Genomic DNA, 19881 nt, shown 5'->3' on the forward strand with positions numbered 1-19881 from the left:
CACTTATGCACATGTTCGCATATTCAGTCACACATTCATACATTCACACACACAAAGACACAATCATTCAAATACATTGACACACATAGGCACATACACACCTTCAGACTCGCTTACACACACATTCACAGTCACACATACTGAGTCATACATTCACACACACACACACACACACACACACACACACACACACACGAGACCAAGACATGTTAAAGGAGGAAGTTTATTCAGCACTAAGGAGCGAGATTCATTACGGAGGAGGTAGAGAAACCAGGATTAGAGGAGGGGGAGTAGAAGAAAGAGGGACCCAACTGGGCTGACTCGCAGACTGAGAGACGAGAGAGAACAGCCTGGGAGAACAACACGTGGAGTGGTGGAGAGCCTTTTTAGGGGAGGAACGGGAAAAGGTGGGTCCCAGGGCACTCGGCACGCGCTGATTGGTGGTTCAATGTCTTGGCGGCAGACTCCAGTGATGTCATTACTCCGCCCACCAGTTGGAGGGAGGGAGGATCTATCAAGAATAACTGAGGATTTGCAGGGGGAGAGGCCAGGACTTTCTGACAGTCCACTGTATGTGAGGCATGTGGAGAGCAAGGCACCTGTAACAGATCACGAAAGCCGTCCACTCCTCGAGGTTGCTCGCCGCTGCCCCTCTGCCAGATTCCTACTCCACGCATTGGTCACTTTGTGAGTGACACCGTCACGGGGCTATGGGCTTAGGACCGACCTGCCAGACAAAATGACCTCAAATTAAAAGACAAATAATCTCCGCCCTCACAGATATGTCTTGGAAGTCAGCCCACCTCTGACTACACATAGGTCTCACTCAAGAATATCTTAACCTTATTAGAAATGTCACCTTTTGGATACCTGAAATCTACAATCATTTTGACAGTAATGTAATTTTTTTAAAATACAGAATTCTTAAAGTTGATTTTTAAATGAACACTAAAGCATTGTAGACTTTCTAATTTAAAAAAAAATTCTTTTAGGAAATAAAATAAGGAAGTTATTCTAGTGTATAAAACTGGACAAACTATGAAATCGGATCCAAATATAAGATCCAATATCTAATTTAAGAAACAGTGTAACCTTAAACATATAGCACAATAGAATGTAAGAGTTGTGGTTTTGACTTTGAAGAGAAATTTAACTCAAATTACTTCATTAGAAATTTCAATTTTGTTTGTCACATCTTAGATGGATGTTAGTTGAACCCAATGTGCTAATCACTTCACAATGTATATAAATCAAACCATCATCTGCCTTATACAGTGGCATATGTCAATTACTTTTCAACAAAAAACTGAAAGAATAAACAGTGCCTTAAGAAATGGAAAAGAAGTGGTGTTAGATGTAGAAAAATGCATACACATAACTAAAAGGAAACAAGTCAGGATACACACATAATAAATGGTATCACCTCAAAACTTTTTAAAAAGGCATTTGTACCTAAACATTTACAAAGGACAAAAGGAAATACTTTGAAACGCTGACAGTGGTTAGCCTTGGATGTGGAGAGAAGTGGTTTCTTTTACTGTATACTATTCTTTTAAAATTTCTACTAATGACCCTGTATTATGTTGGTAATGAGAAAAAAATCTTCTGAAAATACCATTTAAGTAACTATTTTTATAGTTGTAAAATGCATTCTGTATCTATGTCCAGTGACGATCCACTTATCTTTGAGAAACTTAAAAAGTGCTTTGAGTTATGAAATGTCCTGGGTGAGTGCTTTAAAATGCATTATTGCACCCAAACAGCTTCCTGATGAGAGCCCTGGGCTTTGGAGGGGCTGAGTCTGCTTGGAAAAGTAATGGGTCAGGATGGGAGCGGGGCAGGATGGGGGCGGGTAAGAAACCCTGAAGAGAGCCTCCTCAGCAGGATGGCTCAGGGTCCACAGCTCAGGCTGTATTTGAAGAATTCCTCACTGGAAGGCTGATGTCTACAGTAAAGGTTCAGATTTGTTAAACTTTAGACATGAGCCACAGCAAATTTTCTTTAAAAACTGTTTGCCATTGTTATCACAAAATAATTAAATTATGTTACCTAGACTCATAAGAGGAGCATATCTGCACATAAAAATGATTTTTAAAGGATTAAGATCTCCTAAGTAACAGCCCTATGGTTTTAACCTCAACTGGATCTGCTGAGGCAGACAGGAAAAGTAGGAAGTGCACTGGCCCTGGGTTCTAATTTATCTCTGCTATTAATTAGGAATTTCACTTAACCTTTCTGGTTCTCCTACCTACATCTATAAAATGAGCGTAAAATTAATTAAGCTTTCTACAAACTCTTTTTTTTAAAAATATATTTTATTGATTTTTTACAGAGAGGAAGAGAGAGGATAGAGGGTTAGAAACATCGATCAGCCGCCTCCTGCACAACCCCCACTGGGGATGTGCCCGAAACCAAGGTACATGCCCCTGACCGGAATCGAACCCGGGACCCTTCAGTCCAAAGGCCGACGCTCTAGCCACTGAGCCAATCCGGTTTCGGCTCTACAAACTCTTAAAAAATAATTCTAGGCTCAGATTTCTACAATCTTCCCAAATTATCTCCTTTTCCTAATTCTCAGCAGTAATAAACTTTTCCTTGGATTAACCTTTGTGGTTTCAACACTTCACAAACATGTGAACAAACTTTTATACCACTACTCATCTCAGAAATGCACAAAAGTCTATGAAACTTATCCTATAACATTTTGGTAGATTCTATTAAACATTTTTTAGTAACTGTCCTAGTCTGGCCCCTGCTAGGGACTGGCAGGCTCAACCCCTCCTCTCCCCTCTCACTCTCGGGTCCCACGGAAGGAGGCAGCCCAGGCAGGTGAGCAGGAGGGCACCCACCAGGACAGTGAGGAAGGTGGTGGTCTGGTCCCAGAACTGCAGCCCCAGGACACCAGCTCCATCTCCTCCTCCCAGAAGAGGGAGCGGAACCAGCCCACAGGCCAGAGGTGAGCGCCAGCATGGTAGTGGTGGGGACTCAGGGCAGACGCTCTGGTGGCAGTGGCAGCTTCCACAGGAGCGAGCCTTGGTCCCCAAGGGCTTCTCTGCCCGCCACACAGGCTGATGGGGGCGGGCTCAGCTGCGGGAAGCCCGGTGGGTCATAGGCCTCGCCCGCCCCCCAGGCTCGTCCCCTCCGCAGCAGGGGTGACCTGGCTTGATTGGGGAGGCCTGCTGGCCAGGTGCATTTGCCGCTGCAGCGCCAGCTGGTGGGGACTTTGCGAAGTACCGCGCGCGGGGCGGGGCGGGGCGGGGGGGGGGAGGGGCGGAGGGATGGGGAAGATGTTCCTCTCCCCTGAGCTCTTTTCTACCAGGCCCTCCTCCTTCCCTCATTAGTGTTGGTTATTTCATTCTTTCCACCATTTGTTTATTAACAGTCTACCCGCTGCAGGAAAACTTCAAGGCAGGACACTTCTGCATTTGGGCCAACTCAGTGACAAGAGCCAGAATTTTTCATCAGATCACTGGTTTGCCCATCATCATTGAACATCAGAGCTTTTGACTTTTGACTTTATTTTATTAAATATTTTACATTAAGAAGTATATTATTTGCATGTAAAATATATTATTAATTTATCCTTTTATAGTTTGTAGATATTTAGACATACCAACACATGGAAAGGAGGAAAAGGAGGATAAAATCTAAGGGAACTTACAGATGTTATAAAGGAAGGCATGCCATTTTATTATCTATATACCAGGTGTCAGCAAATTACAGGCAATGGGTGAAATCTGGTCCTTTATCTGTTTTTATATGGCCCATGAGATAAGAATAATTTTTATTCATTTTTCAAAATTAGAAAACAATCAAAAGAATATTTTGCATTACATAAAGGTAATATGAAATTAAAATTTCAGTGTCCATAATTAAAGTTTGAGTAGAACACAGACATGCACTTTCATTTATATGTTGTCTTTGGCTACTTTCATGCTACAATGGCAGAGTTGAGTAGTTATGACTGTGATGATATTGTTTACAGAGCCAAAACAATTTACAATAAAACCATTTATATAAGAAGTTTACCCTAGCCGGTTTGGCTCAGTGGATAGATCAGCCTGTGGACCAAAGGGTCCGGGGTTCCATTCCAGCCAAGGGCACTTACCTTGGTTGCAGGCTCCTCCCTGGCCCCGGCCCTGGTCAGGGCATGTGCAGGAGGCAACCAATCATGTGTTTCTCCCACATTGATATTTCTCTCTGTCTTTCCCTCTCCCACTCTCTCTAAAAATCAATGAAAAAGTATCCTAGGTTGAGGGTTAAAAAAAGTTTACTGACCTTTGTCCTCCCCAGAGAAGTCAAAGCCCATGCTCATCATTATTAGCACGGTATTTGGATTTCAGAGATCTTAAATATGATACACTACACATCTTAAAATAAACAAAATATGGTACATTTTAACGAGTAAATGAATACAAACATAATTCTGAAATACTTATATGAATCAATATTACACTGCAGTTAAAATCAATAAAGAACAAGATAAAATGAACCAATAATTATATAAAATATAATACATGTATATAAATATAGAAAGATGAAATAATACTACATATGGTTGATTGATATATGCATATATAACAAATGATTAAAAAACTAAATTGGAAGAATGATTAGAAAATTCATAATGGAAAAGTAATCAGAGAAATGGGACTGGGACTGAGGAATGATATAGACTATTATTGTATTATTTCTGTATTACTACTGTTTGCTTTTTTACTTACTTTTTTAAAAAAATCCTCACCCAAAGACATGTTTATTGATTTTAGAGAGAGAGAGAGAGAGAGTGAGAGAGAGAAAGAAAGAGAGAGAGAAAGAGAGAGACATTTATGTGAGAAACATCTATTGGCTGCCTCCTTTATGGGCCCCAACTGGGTATACAACAAGCAAACTTCTTGTCAGGGAGCTTCTTTATTTCTTAAAAAGTGAAAATATGAAGAAAGATGATAATATATGATCACTGTTTATTCTACATGGTTAGTATACGTTTGTTAAATGTTTTTTTATCAGAATATAACATCACAGCTATGGAAGTATTTATTTTTATTTGTTGCCTAAAGAAATGTGAATGGTGGAAACGCAGTTCAGATCTGCAGAATTACCACCAAAAAAAAAATATAATTGATGGTACTCTTTGGATTATGATTAGTTATCAATCACTAAATTATGACTAGCTTATCCTAAAAGAAAAATACACAACAGACAATAGCTCTTTCTTGACTACACAATAGATATATTAGAAGAATTAATGTGGTATGCAACAGGAAACTGTTCCAAGACCAAAGATCTACAGTAGCATCCTGGATATTTGTGTAATATGTCCCAAAAGGTTGTACTTTAGTGATAAATCTCCAATAAGTTACGTTTCAAGGCTATTTTTGACATGGGTTCTGCTGAGCCACCTTCCAGGAACTCTTTACATGTTGCCATTCTTGGAAAAAAATGTGCCCGACTCCTAAAAGTGATCATTTCCCCATTGTACTAATTCTAGGAATAACATACTGAGCCTTATCTGCAACTATTAATATTGTTGGACTTGGAAGATAACATGGAATCAGATGTACAAGTTGCACACCTTATCTTTTGGCAAAGAAAACTTCTTAAAGCTTAGCCTTGGTTACACCAAGAGTATATATTCCTTTTACCACCAAGAAATGGACTCTAAATAATCGAAAAGCAGCTTTTTTTAAAAAAATATATTTTATTGATTTTTTACAGAGAGGAAGAGAGAGGGATAGAGAGTTAGAAACATCGATGAGAGAGAAACATCGATCAGCTGCCTCCTGCACACCCCCCACCAGGAATGTGCTCGCAACCAAGGTACATGCCCTTGACCGGAATCGAACCTGGGACCCTTGAGTCCGCAGGCTGATGCTCTATCCACTGAGCCAAACCGGTCTCGGCGAAAAGCAGCTTTTTAAATATAGTATTTAAACAAACTTCTCAGTGTCTGGTTAATCAGGATTGTTAGAACGGTTAGGAATAAAACAAGAACAACAAAATTTTAGTGAGTTTAGTGAGTTGTCATGTGAAACAAAAGTCTTACATTGTGGTTAGGAATACCATAAACTTCAGGTTTATTATAAATATCACACTAGAGGCCCAGTGCACAAAATTTGTGCATGGGGGGGGGAGGTCCCCTCAGCCCAGCCTGCACCCTCTCCAATCTGACCCCTTGGGGGATGTCCAACTGCTGGTTTAGGCCCAATCTCCATGATCAGGCCTAAACTGGCAGTCAGACATCCTTCTCACAATCCGGGACCACTGGCTCCTAACTGCTCACCTGCCTGCCTGACTGATTGCCTCTAATCGCCTCTGCCTGCCAGCCTGATCGCCCCCAACTGCCCCCCTCTTCTGGCCTGGTTGCCCCCAACTGCTCCCCTCTCCCCCACCAGCCTGGTAGTCCCTCACAGTTCAGTTGTTACTGTGAGGGCATCCTGACCAATTTGCATATTACCCTTTTATTAGTATAGATTATTTCAAGTAAAAGTGAAACAAAAGTGAGTTTTACTAACTCCTCATGGGTAGATCTGAACTTAACTGTCTTCTATGTGGTAATGGGGAAAATTTGGGAGGAGAGTAACCAAGTTAGAGTTTGAGAAGTCTGAGATTATGGAGAGCCACCTTTAATTCTGCTTCTTATGGATAAGTGAATGACTCAGGCATTTTCCATACTCAAAAGTATGTAAGCTCTGTTTTGAAAGTGGAGTCTGATGACCAAAAAAATTAACTCTGGCCCTAGCTTGTTGCTCAGTGGTTAGAGCATTCACCCACTGACCGAAGGGTCCTGAGTTCAATTCCAGTCAACAGCATGTACCTGGGTTTCAGACTCTATCCCTGGCTTCAGTCGGGGTGCATGTGGGAAGCAACCAGTCAATGTGTCTCTCACATTGATGTTTCTGTCTCTCTCCCTCCATTCCATTTTCTCTGAAAAATCAATGGAAAAACTATCCTCTGGTGAGGATTAACTAAAAAATAAAAATAAAAACTTAACTCTGAAGACATGACTTTTTTTCTGGTTAAACACAGCATATTGATATTTGAGTAAGGATTATTTAATATTAGTTTCCTTGTTTTTATTTGTTTACATAGCCAAAAATCAGGTAGGCAATTGTGAAACATGTCAGACATTTTATTATTTATTTATAATATTTTAATATTTTTTTTGAATTCTTAAAATTTATTTTTAATGTCTACAGGTATATATGATTACACATAAATATTATTGCTCTATTATGCTATTTCTAGTTTATTGTAATTATAGGAAAGTATGTGTTATTGCTAGGGAACATGTAAGTTAAACTGTAACTTTCTATGTGGAAATTTTAAGCATACAAGAGGTTGAGAGAATAGTATGAGTTACACTCTTATATCTTCCACTTAGATTGGCCCAGAGTCCAAAGTCCATCACCTCACATCAGGAGCCTGGGTCTGCTTTCTATAGGCCCAACTTAGGGAGGGAAGATACCACCTACAATGCATCTGCTCAATGTGGCATCATGTTGAGCCCAAGCCTCGCTTTTCAGAATCGCTTGTATGCAGAATGTTCTCAGCATTAAAAATAACACAGCACATTTCCTGGAAAATCAGTGGTCCTTCCTGAGCTGAGGGAGGGGTGGATTAATTTTTAATCAAATCAAAGTGAAAATTATCCCCAAAATGCAAAAAAACAGAGTCAAACAATGCCAGAGTGGCTCAGGGATGCCTGTGGGCTGGGTGGAAGCAGGACTTTCCAAAGATGAACTGATTTGAGGGCCCAAAGCATCAGGGGGCTACTCCCAGATACAGAAGGAGATTCAGTTGCAGTGGGCCAGGAGCCTGGGGACTGGGGAAGAGCAGGCTGGGGAGACCTCTGGCCAGCTTCTCTCAGGCAGACACAGAACCCCAATCCCTCCCAGGGTCTTGCCTTGGGATCCTTGCTGCCAGTCCCTGGAGAAGGCCATAGTGTGCCCCACAGAAGTGGGAACACCCCAGGCAATGGCAGGAATGAGTGAGGAGAGGCGGGCTGTGCAGGCAGAGGCCCCACCTCAGGGCAGCAAGGTGGCTTCTGCATCTTTTTTTAAATTATTATTAATCCTCACCTGAGGATATTTTCCATGATTTTTAGAGAGAGGGGAAGGGTGAAGGTAGGAAAATGTATACATACATACATACATACATACATAAACATATACATACAGAGAGAGAGAGAGAGAGAGAGAGAGAGAGAGAGAGAGAGAGAGAGAGAGAGAGAGAGAGAGAGAGAGAGAGATCAATGTGAGAGAGACACATCAAGTAGGTTGACTGCCTGGGTCACAAGTTTTTGTGAAGCACGTATTGATTCCCAGGTCACAACCCCCCAGGAACTCCTACAGCACAGCTGGCTCCATTTTCCCAAAAGTAAGAGTGGCCACCAGCTTGGACTTGGACTAGAGAGGACCTAAGAGCCACATATATGGCCCAGCACCAACTCTCCCTGGTAACTGCTCTGGGCTTTTTCCTGCTCACACCCACTTGCTCAGCTGCCACTGTTGCTTCCAGCCTTGACACTGGAGAGGAATCTGGGCTCCTCAATCACCTGGATGGAAGGTGCAGAGACCACAAGGGGCTTGTTCAAGCCCAGAGCTTGCCCCGGCTGCTTTGGTGTTAGTTCCAGGAAGCACACTGTGCAGGTCGGCCTTGGTTCCCCACCTGCTACATCGACAGCAGAGGCACCTCCCCTCCTGTTCTCCCTTCGTGCTCTGCCCTCATGAGAACCCTGGCTACCGGTCACCATGTGGTCCATGGGCTGTGCTGGTGTTCACAAGTGTGTGGACTGACTGGGTGAATAAAACAAATATACTGATTTTTGAGAAAAGTGGGGAGAGAAAGATCAATTTGTTGTTAATCTAATTTTATACATTACTTGGTTGATTTTTGCATGTGCCCTGACTAGAGATGGAACCTGCAATCTTGGCATTATTGAGATGATGCTCTGACCACCTGAGCTACCAGGGCATGACCAGACATATCTGGGATTTTAAGTTAAATAAACCACTAATGTAACTGGGGATAGATAGAAACAAGAACCACCATGATGGCAGATAATGATGGAAGGCTAGAATAGGATTCATGGAGTTTCATAAGTGTTTTCTTTATATAGAGTGTCAACCTATGAACCACGAGGAGATGGTATGATTCCTGGTCATGGCACATACCAGGTTGCAAGCTCTCTCAACATTGATGTTTCTATCCCTCTCTCCTTCTCCCTCTCTGAAATCAATAAAAATATATTTTTTAAAAATCAAGAAAATAGACCACATGTAAAAAAAAAAATATGTCCCACCCCGTTTAAGAGTGACAGATAAGTTTATTTCACATGTGACGTTTCACACCTTTATATCTGTGTCAAGGCTCACCAAATAGTGCCCATTAGAAAAGTGCACTTTGTTGCATGTCAGTTCTCATTTCCTGTGAGGAACAGCCTTGCCTCAGTGGCAGCAAATACTGGCAAGCAGTGAAGACTATTGCTTTCAGAATCAACAGGAATGCTGACTGGTCACAAAAGACACATCCTGGGACTGATTACAGGACTCTCTTTTTTCTTGCTTTGAGTTCTTGCCTGCTGAGAAAACCTTGAGGTGAACACCCTACAGAGGCCAGGGGAATCTACAAAACCGTTGGATCATTTTATCTGTCAATGACTTCAGCTACAGGAAAGTTATGGAGGTCCTGAGAATGTCTTTACACAAAGATCACACAAGCCACAGGCCCTGGATCATTTGTGGATTTGCATTCAGAAGAGGCATTTTTCATCTAATTTATTACAGTCTCTCGCATCACTATGAAAATAGTTTCTATACCAATATTAGTTTCACTTCAGAGTCTTACAACAAATGACACCAGCCTATGAAATTTCCTACACGGCTCCTTTGCAGTACGTGGAGGACTTCCCTTTACGTAATACATACTGTGCACAGATAATATAATTCACATTGTTCACAGAAGCACAGCAAAGGCCTTCTCTTCTGGGTGACCACTGACCTCCCCAACAATCGAGGTGCCAGACTACAACTTAGAACCACAAAGTCATGCAGTCTTTCTTTCAAGGCCATGGGCAGCAATGCAGAATAAGCCAATATTGGATCAAGTGATTTTCTGCCATCATGTTGTGCCTTCCAAAGGACAGAACGTTTGGGATCCCCATAATATCTTTTCACCTTTACATGCTCTGTGTTTACAATTGTGCTTTCAAATCATCCCAGGGAGTGAACAGAACCATAAAATTTAAGTTACAAAAGAAAAAACACCTTTGCGAAAGGATCATAAACCAGACAAGTATACAGCAAGCAGTTTGCAAGTTGGTGAATTAGAACCTGAAACAATTCATCACAGCATGATGTGAGAACCACAATGTCTCTGAAAGAGTTAGCATTTGTTAGCTGAGGTTGGGTGTTCTGGATGAACTCTGGGTCTGGTCAATTCCCTAGTCAGAGAATGGAATGAAGATCCTGCCAATAAATAGAAGTTTTCATAATTTCATCAAGTAGAAGTAATAAGACATAATTGATTTTCCCTGAGCAAACAGGGGTTTTCACTGATGCACACTGTTCAGGTGAGCCACGTGGTAGAGGTGAAATCACTTCAGCCACAAGTACTCACAGTGACATCAATTGGGTAGTAGGCCTGGGCAAGTTAGCAAGTGCAATGCAGCTCCTTAAAGCCTCACTTGCACCTAAAAATTATGAGGAACCTAGCAGAGAGTATTTTCCATTAAAAGAGATTTATGTTGGTAAATGGGTGTCAAAGAGTCTCTTTCAGTACTGCTATTCTGAGTGACAATAATAAAACACTCCTTGCACATTTAAGGCCTTTCTCCAGAATGGACTCTCAGGTGTCTAACTATGCTAGGTTTGTGGCTAAAAGATTTCCCACATTCACTACACTCATAGGGCTTTTCTCTAGTGTGAACTCGGCAGTGTTTAATGAGGTGAGACCTTTGATTGAAGGACTTCCTACAGTCACTACACTCATAGGGCTTTTCTCCAGTGTGAACTCTGAGGTGTTTAGTGAGGGTAGATCTTTGACGGAAGGACTTTCCACAGTCACTACACACATAGGGCTTTTCTCCAGTGTGAACTCTGTGGTGTTTAGTGAGGGTAGATCTTTGACGAAAGGACTTCCCACAGGCACTACACTCATAGGGTTTTTCTCCAGTGTGAACTCTGCAGTGTTTAATAAGGTGAGACCTTTCACGGAAGGCCTTTCCACAGTAAGTACACTCATAGGGCTTTTCCCCAGTATGAACTTTGTAGTGTTTAATGAGGTGAGACTTTTCACGGAAGGCCTTTCCACAGTAAGTACACTCATAAGATTTTTCTCCAGTGTGAACTCTTTTGTGTTGACTGAGCGTAGAACTTTGGCTGAAGATCTTCCCACAGTCACTACACTCATATGGCTTTTCTCCAGTGTGAACTCTTTGGTGCTGAATGAGGTTAGACTTATTTCTGAAGAACTTCCAACATTCACTACACTCATAGGGCTTTTGTCCATTGTGAACTCCCTTATGTTGAATGAGGTTAAACATTTGTCTAAAACCTTGCCCACATTTGTTACACTCATAATTCACTTCTCCAGAGCAGACACCCAAATGCTGAACAACCTTCTGGTAGATGTTGGCAGCTTTTTCACATTCAACACACTGATGATGACTTTTTCCATCGAGAAATTCATGGGAAATATCATTGCTACTGTGTGGCTCCTCAGTGCTAACAGTGGCCTGGTGTTGGAGAATATCTGAGATGGCTGGTAAGTCTTTGCCAACCTCCGTACTGGTTGAAGGCACCCATGTTAAATAGAAGCTGCACCTGGATACAAATGAGGCTCTGTCCATATCTTCTTCCCAGGGCTTCTCTCCACTGGCATCTCTCTGCTGCTGATGACAGTTTGCCCTGAAAAATAAGTCTTTCACAGATGTGTCACTGAAGAAGGCTTTCTGCTCACAGTATGCTGCTTGTAACTCTGTCAGGTGCAAAATATGTTTTAAAACTGAGAAACACCACTTACACAGACAAGTCTTCTGGGCTGCTGGAGCTGTCTTACAAGACCTGACCTGTGGCTCTCCTCTTACAGATACACTCTGCTCAGGAGGCATCTTCTCCTCATCCATTTTATGCCAACAACCTGAAAACAAAGAAATGGTGAGGAACTGAATGTTGACTGTAGTGACAGGGGGAAGTAACATTCCAAAAGTGTGTTACACATAATATGTTGGTTCCATGCAATTGTCTAAAAATAAGAGACACGTCGGAAGGATTATTAAGAAGCTGCTGTGAAACTCTGGGCCTCTGAATATCACAAAACAGGGAAGATCTCATGTGAAATGTGATGCCAGGATGGAAAGCACCACATGGAAGAGAAGCAGGATCTCCAGCTCCTTCTTTCGCTAACAGTGCTCAGTATGGCTTGTCAGCTGGTTATATGGGCAAGCTGTGTTGGAGGTTGGTTATGTCTCATTCCAAGTAAAATTCTACAAATGTGTAACTGGTGTTTGAGGAACACTAAAGCATGTATGTGCACCTCATAACACATGTGCAGGTCAATGTCTGAGAATACTGCAGAGAGAGCAGTGCAGAGGATCAGGTGATGCAAAAAGACCACAAAGATGCAGTTAGTCAAAGCCAGCAAGCCATAGATGAAATGACAAGTCAGCAAAATATCATTACAGCAAAAAAAAAAGGTAGAAATGAGGTGTTGGCAATGGCACTTTCACCTAAAGACTGCTGGAAATGAGCAGGTTCCAGATTATCATCTGTACATAGCCCTTATGTCATACCTTCCCACAACTGGCACTCAACAGAACCAGGCTTCCTCTGAGAATATCTTGCAGGTTCACCCTGTGGAACAAATCAGGGTTCTCCCTGTACCTTCTACTGTACAAGTACATAAAAGGTAAATATTCTGAGTATTAATGAAAGACAACAGAGCTGAGCAGCTTGCACTGGCCCAGAGCTATTTGGTTTGCCAATAGTATTCAGGAAAGGGAATAATACAAACAAAAATTGAAGGAGGGTCTTACAAGAACAGACATGGTTCATGTAAGTGAAAAACATAACCTGGCACAGTCACAAAGAAATTTTAGCTAGAGGAAGGAGGTAGAAATGGAAGCCATGGATCTAGACATAGTCACCCTCTCAGAGAGAAGAACAGGTGGAAACCTTTAAGCTGCCTCTAAGACTACTGACTCCCAGACTCTTCCTCCACTTTCTGAAGAAATTTGTGTTAGGAATGTTCATAGAGTCCATTGCTCAGGGCTCTCCACACAGCTCAGTGCTGGCATCCTGAGCACATTTGACAATACAGTGGGGGAAATTAGCAGAACTCATGGTCTGGCTGTGGAAGACAGAAAGCTACAAGGAGAATAAAGGAAGAGAGGACATTACTTTAGGACACTAGGAGAGATGTGAAGATCTTACCTACAGATGATAGAAGTGCAAAAACTTCCAGCATCTCTTCGCAGTACAGAAGTCTCTGATCCTCATCAAGAAGCCTCCACTCCTCCTGAGAGAAGGCAATGGCCAGGTCCTCAAAGTTCATATCCTGTTAATGGGGACAATTCAGTCCATGATTAGCATCTCTCCTAGGATTTTACGTTCGTCATACTCCTCATCTGTCTGCTCCCTCTACTCCCCCATCAAAGAAGATACCAGGCCTAGGTCCCATCAAAATCACTCTCTCCTTATATTCCTACTGATACTGTGCCTTCCACCAACAATAAGGGCAGATGAACACACTGATGATACCTGAGCTCTAAGCCTGACATGTAGGCCACACTGCCTCTCATCAATACAGTGGGTTTCACGAAAATACGTTGGGAGAGATGTTGGCCATAAAGGTAATGTGAGTGATTTGACACTGGTTTTGGGCGGCAATACTTCTGTAGTCCCCCAGATTTTATCTCCAAGGCACCAAAAAACATGGCATCACATTTCAACCTTCCCACCCTAATCCAGGGGGCTAAGGCCATCACTTTGTAGTAACTGTTGCATATAATTATTTGAACCCCACGTCTCTCCTACAGCTTCATTCCCAGAAGGACAAATTCAAAAGTATCACAAATATGCCATGAGGAGGACAGGTTGTTTTCTAATCAGATTATTTTCCAAAATTCTAACTCATCACTTCTGTAATATATTACTGTCTTACCCTTCCCTTCTCCATGCCAGTGGAGATTTTCAAGCCAGGTGTCGCTGATATAAGCTATCTCATTCCTGTTGATCACCATGTCAACTCTCTACAACAAATGGCATGTAGGCACATATGGCATCTAAGCTCTGAATCTGGCATGTAGCACAACAACATCCCCTCTTTACAGAAATGACCCTAAAATTCCCCATGTTATGGCATCCAGACAACACCAAAAATGGACACACAATTCATTCTTATGTCAATGTCAGATCCCTGCATCCATGAATTCACATTCCATCTGCAAATTCACATCACTCTTTCTATCATACGTCTCTCACACCTGCATTCCCACAGCCACAGCCCCCATAGTCGTCTCCTTGTTCTCTTACTCAGTACTCAGCATGGGTGCCAGTGAATTTTAAACCTGTTCTAACAGGATGAAGTGCTACCCCGACTCTTGATAGTCTACATTTATGGAAGCATCCTTGGGTATTGTTAAAACGGCTGTCCTCGATTGTTTTTTCCTTCAACCTCACCTGTTAAGAACTACCTCAGATCTCAGATATCTAGAACTCACCTCCACTGGTGCTACACTTGATGTCCCTTCACTAGTGACAGCATTTATCTCCCCACTTAACTGTCACCCAAATTCTAGTCTGATGACTCCCAGTGAGTCTCACAGTTGACCACTAGTGTTCCTAAGCTAATCCATCAGACTGACCGCAACACCTCAGGCCATTCCAAGGGTCATAACAAAATCCTGGTGAGTGTTTAAGAAGTAAATATGCATTAGCCCCAGGCTCATCTCTGAATTACTTTTCAGCCTCCAATTCATCTGGCAATGATGCACCTTTCGTGGGTTTTAGTCACAGCCAAATGAGAATATCTCCTCCACCATGTAGTTGACTACTTCTGTCCCTATGATATGCTGTGACACCCAACTCGCATAAACAGGAAACCCAGCAGAAAACCCAGTCCTCAGGGTGACACTCGCCTTCCTGAGCTACCATTATCATCCTGAATGATTCCTCATTTTATTTATTTATTTTAAAAATATATTTACATTGATTTAAGAGAGGGAGAGAGAGAAACATTAATAATAAGAAAGTATCATTGATCAGCTGTCTCCTGCACGGCCCCTACTGGGGATTGAGATTGCAACTTGGCATGTGCCCTTGACTGGAATCATATCCAGGACCCTTCAGTCCACAGGCCGACAGTCTATCCATTGAGCAAACCTAGAATGATTCCCCATTTTAAAGTGATCTAAAGCCCAGGTTGGTGTGGCTCAGTTGGTTGAGCATCAACCCATTCACTGAGAGGTCACTAGCTGGGTTGAGCCCTGGTCAGGTCACTTGCCCAGGATTCCTTCTTAATTTCCAGTAGGGGGCCTGCAGGAGGCAACCAATCGTTGGATCTTGCTCATTGGTGTTTTTCTGTCTCTCTCTCTCTACCTTTCTATCTCTAAATTCAGTAAGAACATATTTTTTTAGAAAAAGGTGATCTATAGCTCCACTCGGGTCCACTATCTTTTTAAGAACTTTTCATTCTGAATTGCTCTTCAGAGTTCCAGACTCTCGTGAACTACCCTCTGAAGTATGTTATACCCTAAAGGCCAAACAAACAAACAAACAAACCCCAGAGTTATTATATCCCCAAAGGACAATAATCTACCTATAAATTTATCCATCTCACTTGATGATGCTTCCATTTCTCAAGCTGCTAAATCCCAAACCTCCCATCATTCCTGACTCTTACCTCTATCTCTCAACCTCAAAATTAGAAATCCAGGTGGCCACACCTAAAACACTAATCCATAATCCAAAGGCTTCCTCCATCCACAAACCTGTACCTGTAAGTGACTGTGCATTTTCAGGAATCTATAGAAAGATAAAGGGCTATTGAGAGCTTGGCAAACACCACCAGGATCCATGGGCTTGGCCACCCAGTACCCCTTCCCAGCCTTGGGGTCAGGTGATCTAGAGATGACTGTATTACATCAGGCCTCAGTGCACATGCTTGCCAAGTTTGTTATCTATAAAAGGACTTCTCCTTCCTGTCCCCAACAGGTATCTTCTCTCTTCTAGTGTGTTCTTCCTCTGAGCAGTTTTGGGAAACCTTTAGAACCCTACCTCAGACAATGTCCCTCTTTGTTCACAGCCATTGATGGCCCCAGTTTCCTGAAAATGAAACTAAAACTTCTCTGGCAAAACTTCGCCTCATCTTCTCTGTTGCCTTTAGACACAAAACAGGCCCAGGATTCCCGAATCCTCCCAGCTCAGCCACACCAACCCAAACCTTACACAGTGGCATTGCGGCGTGTCACCCTCTTTCAACCCGTCACACTGCACGTCACCCACAAGAGACTCACGGTTCTGGACGCTGCAACCTGGGCTGCAGGACCTGACAGACGCCTGGACCCAAGGATGAAGGCTAAACAGGTGAGGCTGAGTTGAAGTCTGTAAGCAAAACGGAATCTGGGAGGCACGGAGGCCTCAATCCCGCCTGTTGCAGCTAATCAAGCCTCAGACACACCACTGCACAGCGGGAACACTGCTTCTGGTGCCTAGTCCTAATTGGTACTCTGAGCGCCAGAGCCTCTTACTACGTTAACAGAACAAAGAGTTCAAAATGACCACCAGGAGAAAGACGCAGGAAGTCACTCCCAAACCAATAATGCGCTGGCCCTGGGCTTTCATTGGCTAAACCCAGCCATCATTAGGCGCATTGCCCTTTGGGTAATGTAGTTTTTCGGACCCTACAAGTGGTATTAGGATGCCAGTCACTCACTGATCATTGCAAGTATTGGTGTTGGTGGGCCTGAGCGGTGTTGGGAAATGACGACTTTAGGTTTTGGGGGATGGTAACAGGTTTCTGGGAAGTGTTGTCTGCAACAGATTTCTTGTTTTGAGATATTATTTCAGATTCTGTGAAGCTTGGAGTCCTCGATGAGGTGAAAAGTATTTTAATTATTCCTTGAAGACTACAAATTTAAATGGGGAGATATATATGCATATGAGTGTTTTATCTAATCAACTCCTGTAAAGTCTGGGAATGCAAGCATTAGTCCCAAACACTGGTATGGATGCGTGTGCACACTTTGTTTTTGGCATTTCGAGGGACACACCAGGACCTGCAGTGGTGACTGTCACCAAGAAAGGCGTGTGCGCAGGTCACACTCAGAAGGCGCTGGTCACGGGCCCTAGGTGCTGTCACAGCCGCCCCTAAGAGGGCCCGAGTCCCAGGCATGGGCTGGTCTCAGGAAGTCCTGGTGTCCTTCATAAATGTAAATTCTCAGGGTGCACGTTTGGCAGGCTTATAGGTAAGTCATGTAGGACATGATATTTAAAAGTAAATTGAACTACAGGACACTGAAAAAAAAGATAGAGGAAGACGTAAACAGATAGAAGAACACACCATGTTCATGGATTGGTAGAATCAACATCATTAAAATGTCCATACTACCCAAAGCAATCTATAGATTCAATGCACTCCCCATTAAAATACCAACGGCATATTTCACAGACCTTGAAAGAACTCTCCAAAAATTCATCTGGAATAAAAAAAGACCCCGAATAGCCACAGCAATCCTGAGAAAGAAGAATAAAGTAGGAGGGATCTCAATACCAGATTTCAAGCTGTATTACAAAGCCACTATTCTCAAAACAGCCTGGTACTGGCACAAGAACAGACATATAGATCAATGGAACAGAATAGAGAATCCAGATATTGACCCAAACCACTATGCACAATTAATATTTGACAAAGGAGGCATGAACATATAATGGAATAAAGACAGTCTCTTCAATAAATGGTGTTGGGAAAATTGGACAGATACATGCAAAAAAATGAAGCTAGATCACCAACTTACATCATACACAAAAATAAACTCAAAATGGATACAGGACTTAAACATAAGATGGGAAACCATAAAAATACTAGAGGAATCCACAGGCAGCTAAATCTCAGACATATGCCAAAAGAACTTCTTCACCGATACTGCCCCTAGGGCAATGGAAGCTAAAGAGAAAATAAACAAATGGGACTACATCAAAATAAAAAGCTTTTTTACAGCAAAAGAAACTATCAACAAAACAACAAGAAAGCCCACTGCATGGGAGAACATATTTGCAAATGGTATCACTGATAAAGGTTTAATATCCAACATCTACAGGCAGCTTATACAACTTAATAAAAGGAAGATAAATGATCCAATAAAAAAATGGGCAACGGACCTAAATAGAATCTTTTCAAAAGAAGACAGAAGGAAGGCCAAGAGACACATGAAAACATGCTCAACGTCACTAATTATCCGAGAGATGCAAATCAAAACAACAATGCGGTACCATCTCACAGCTGTCAGAATGGCTATCATCAACAAATCAACAAACGACAAGTGTTGGCGAGGATGTGGAGAAAAAGGAACCCTCATGCACTGCTGGTGGGAATGCAGACTGGTGCAGCCACTGTGGAGAACAGTATGAAGTTTCCTCAAAAAAACTGAAAATGGAACTCCCATTTGACCCAGTAATCCCACTCCTAGGAATATATCCTAAGAAACTGGGAACACCAGTAAGAAAGGATATATGCACCCCTATGTTCATAGCAGCACAATTTACAATAGCTAAGATCTGGAAACAGCCTAGGTGCCTATCAGCAGATGACTGGATCAGAAAACTGTGGTACATCTACACAATGGAATATTATGCTGCCATAAAAAAGAAGGCATTCTTACCATTTGCAGCAACCTGGATGGAATTGGAGAACATTATGCTGAGTGAAATAAGCCAGTCAATGAAAGAAAAATACCACATGATCTCACTCATTTATGGATAATAAAGGACATTATTAACTTGAACAAAAAGATAGATACAGAGGCAGTAAAGCATCAAACAGTCTGTCAAATTACAGCAGGAAGGTTAGGGAGAGATGGGGAAGATATGAGATCAACCAAAGGACTTGTATGCATGCATATAAACATAACCAATGGACGCAAAACTCTGGGGGGTGAGGGCATATATGGGAGTGGGGTGGGGGGGCAATGGTAAGATATGTACACATATAATACCTTAATAATAAAAATTTAAAAAAAAGTAAATTGAAAACTAAACCATGTTTAAGGCAAGTAAGATGCACTTTCCCCCTCTCCCAAACCTTAACATCCCTGAAATCAGGATGCAGCTTTAATCCTGTCTCACAGTCACTGTTGGCCAGGTGGCAATTCTGACAAAATCGTCATTGCCACAACCCATTTATCTTCTTTTTATGTGAGCACCCTTGTCCTGACAGCCTCTTAGAGTCCATGAAATACATACAGCACGTGCAACTAAAAATCCAATTCAGAACCCAAGGCGACTCCACACGACAACCCTGAATGACGAGTACAGTGCACCCCGTGGTGGCAGGACTCAAGGCCACATCAGGCTGGAGAAGAAACCAGACCCGCTTTTCAAAGTGACAGAACGATCAGAGCCACAGGCGGCCTTGCTGGAAACCTTGCCTCTGTCCATGACACTTTCAATGCACCGTGGAGCCCCCTACAGAAACGGCCTATTGTAGGCCTGGAGGAAACCAAGAACCCAAAACATCCTCGGTGGAGTTTGTCTCTGCAGCAACTGTGAGGACATCAGCTCTGGATATGCGAGGCCCTCCCACAGTGTCCATGATGCGTGAGGCTCCTCATGCTAAAGGACCTGAATTGTTCTGGGACGAAAGTGCAGCAACACTGACGGGGTT

At 42.5% G+C, this 19881-nt stretch overlaps 1 long non-coding RNA gene across 1 annotated transcript; it reads right to left on the reverse strand.

The window, feature by feature from the left end:
- Nucleotides 1–242: 242 nt before the first annotated feature.
- On the reverse strand, nt 243–16765 carry LOC114229229 (uncharacterized). Its single transcript, XR_008558612.1, has 4 exons — nt 16517–16765; nt 13434–13557; nt 12025–12141; nt 243–727 (listed from the first exon to the last, which is right to left on the reverse strand). It is a non-coding gene; the product is annotated as an uncharacterized LOC114229229 (long non-coding RNA).
- Nucleotides 16766–19881: the final 3116 nt, after the last annotated feature.

The sequence above is a fragment of the Eptesicus fuscus genome, chromosome 16, assembly GCF_027574615.1.
Source record: "Eptesicus fuscus isolate TK198812 chromosome 16, DD_ASM_mEF_20220401, whole genome shotgun sequence".
Lineage (NCBI taxonomy): Eukaryota > Metazoa > Chordata > Mammalia > Chiroptera > Vespertilionidae > Eptesicus > Eptesicus fuscus.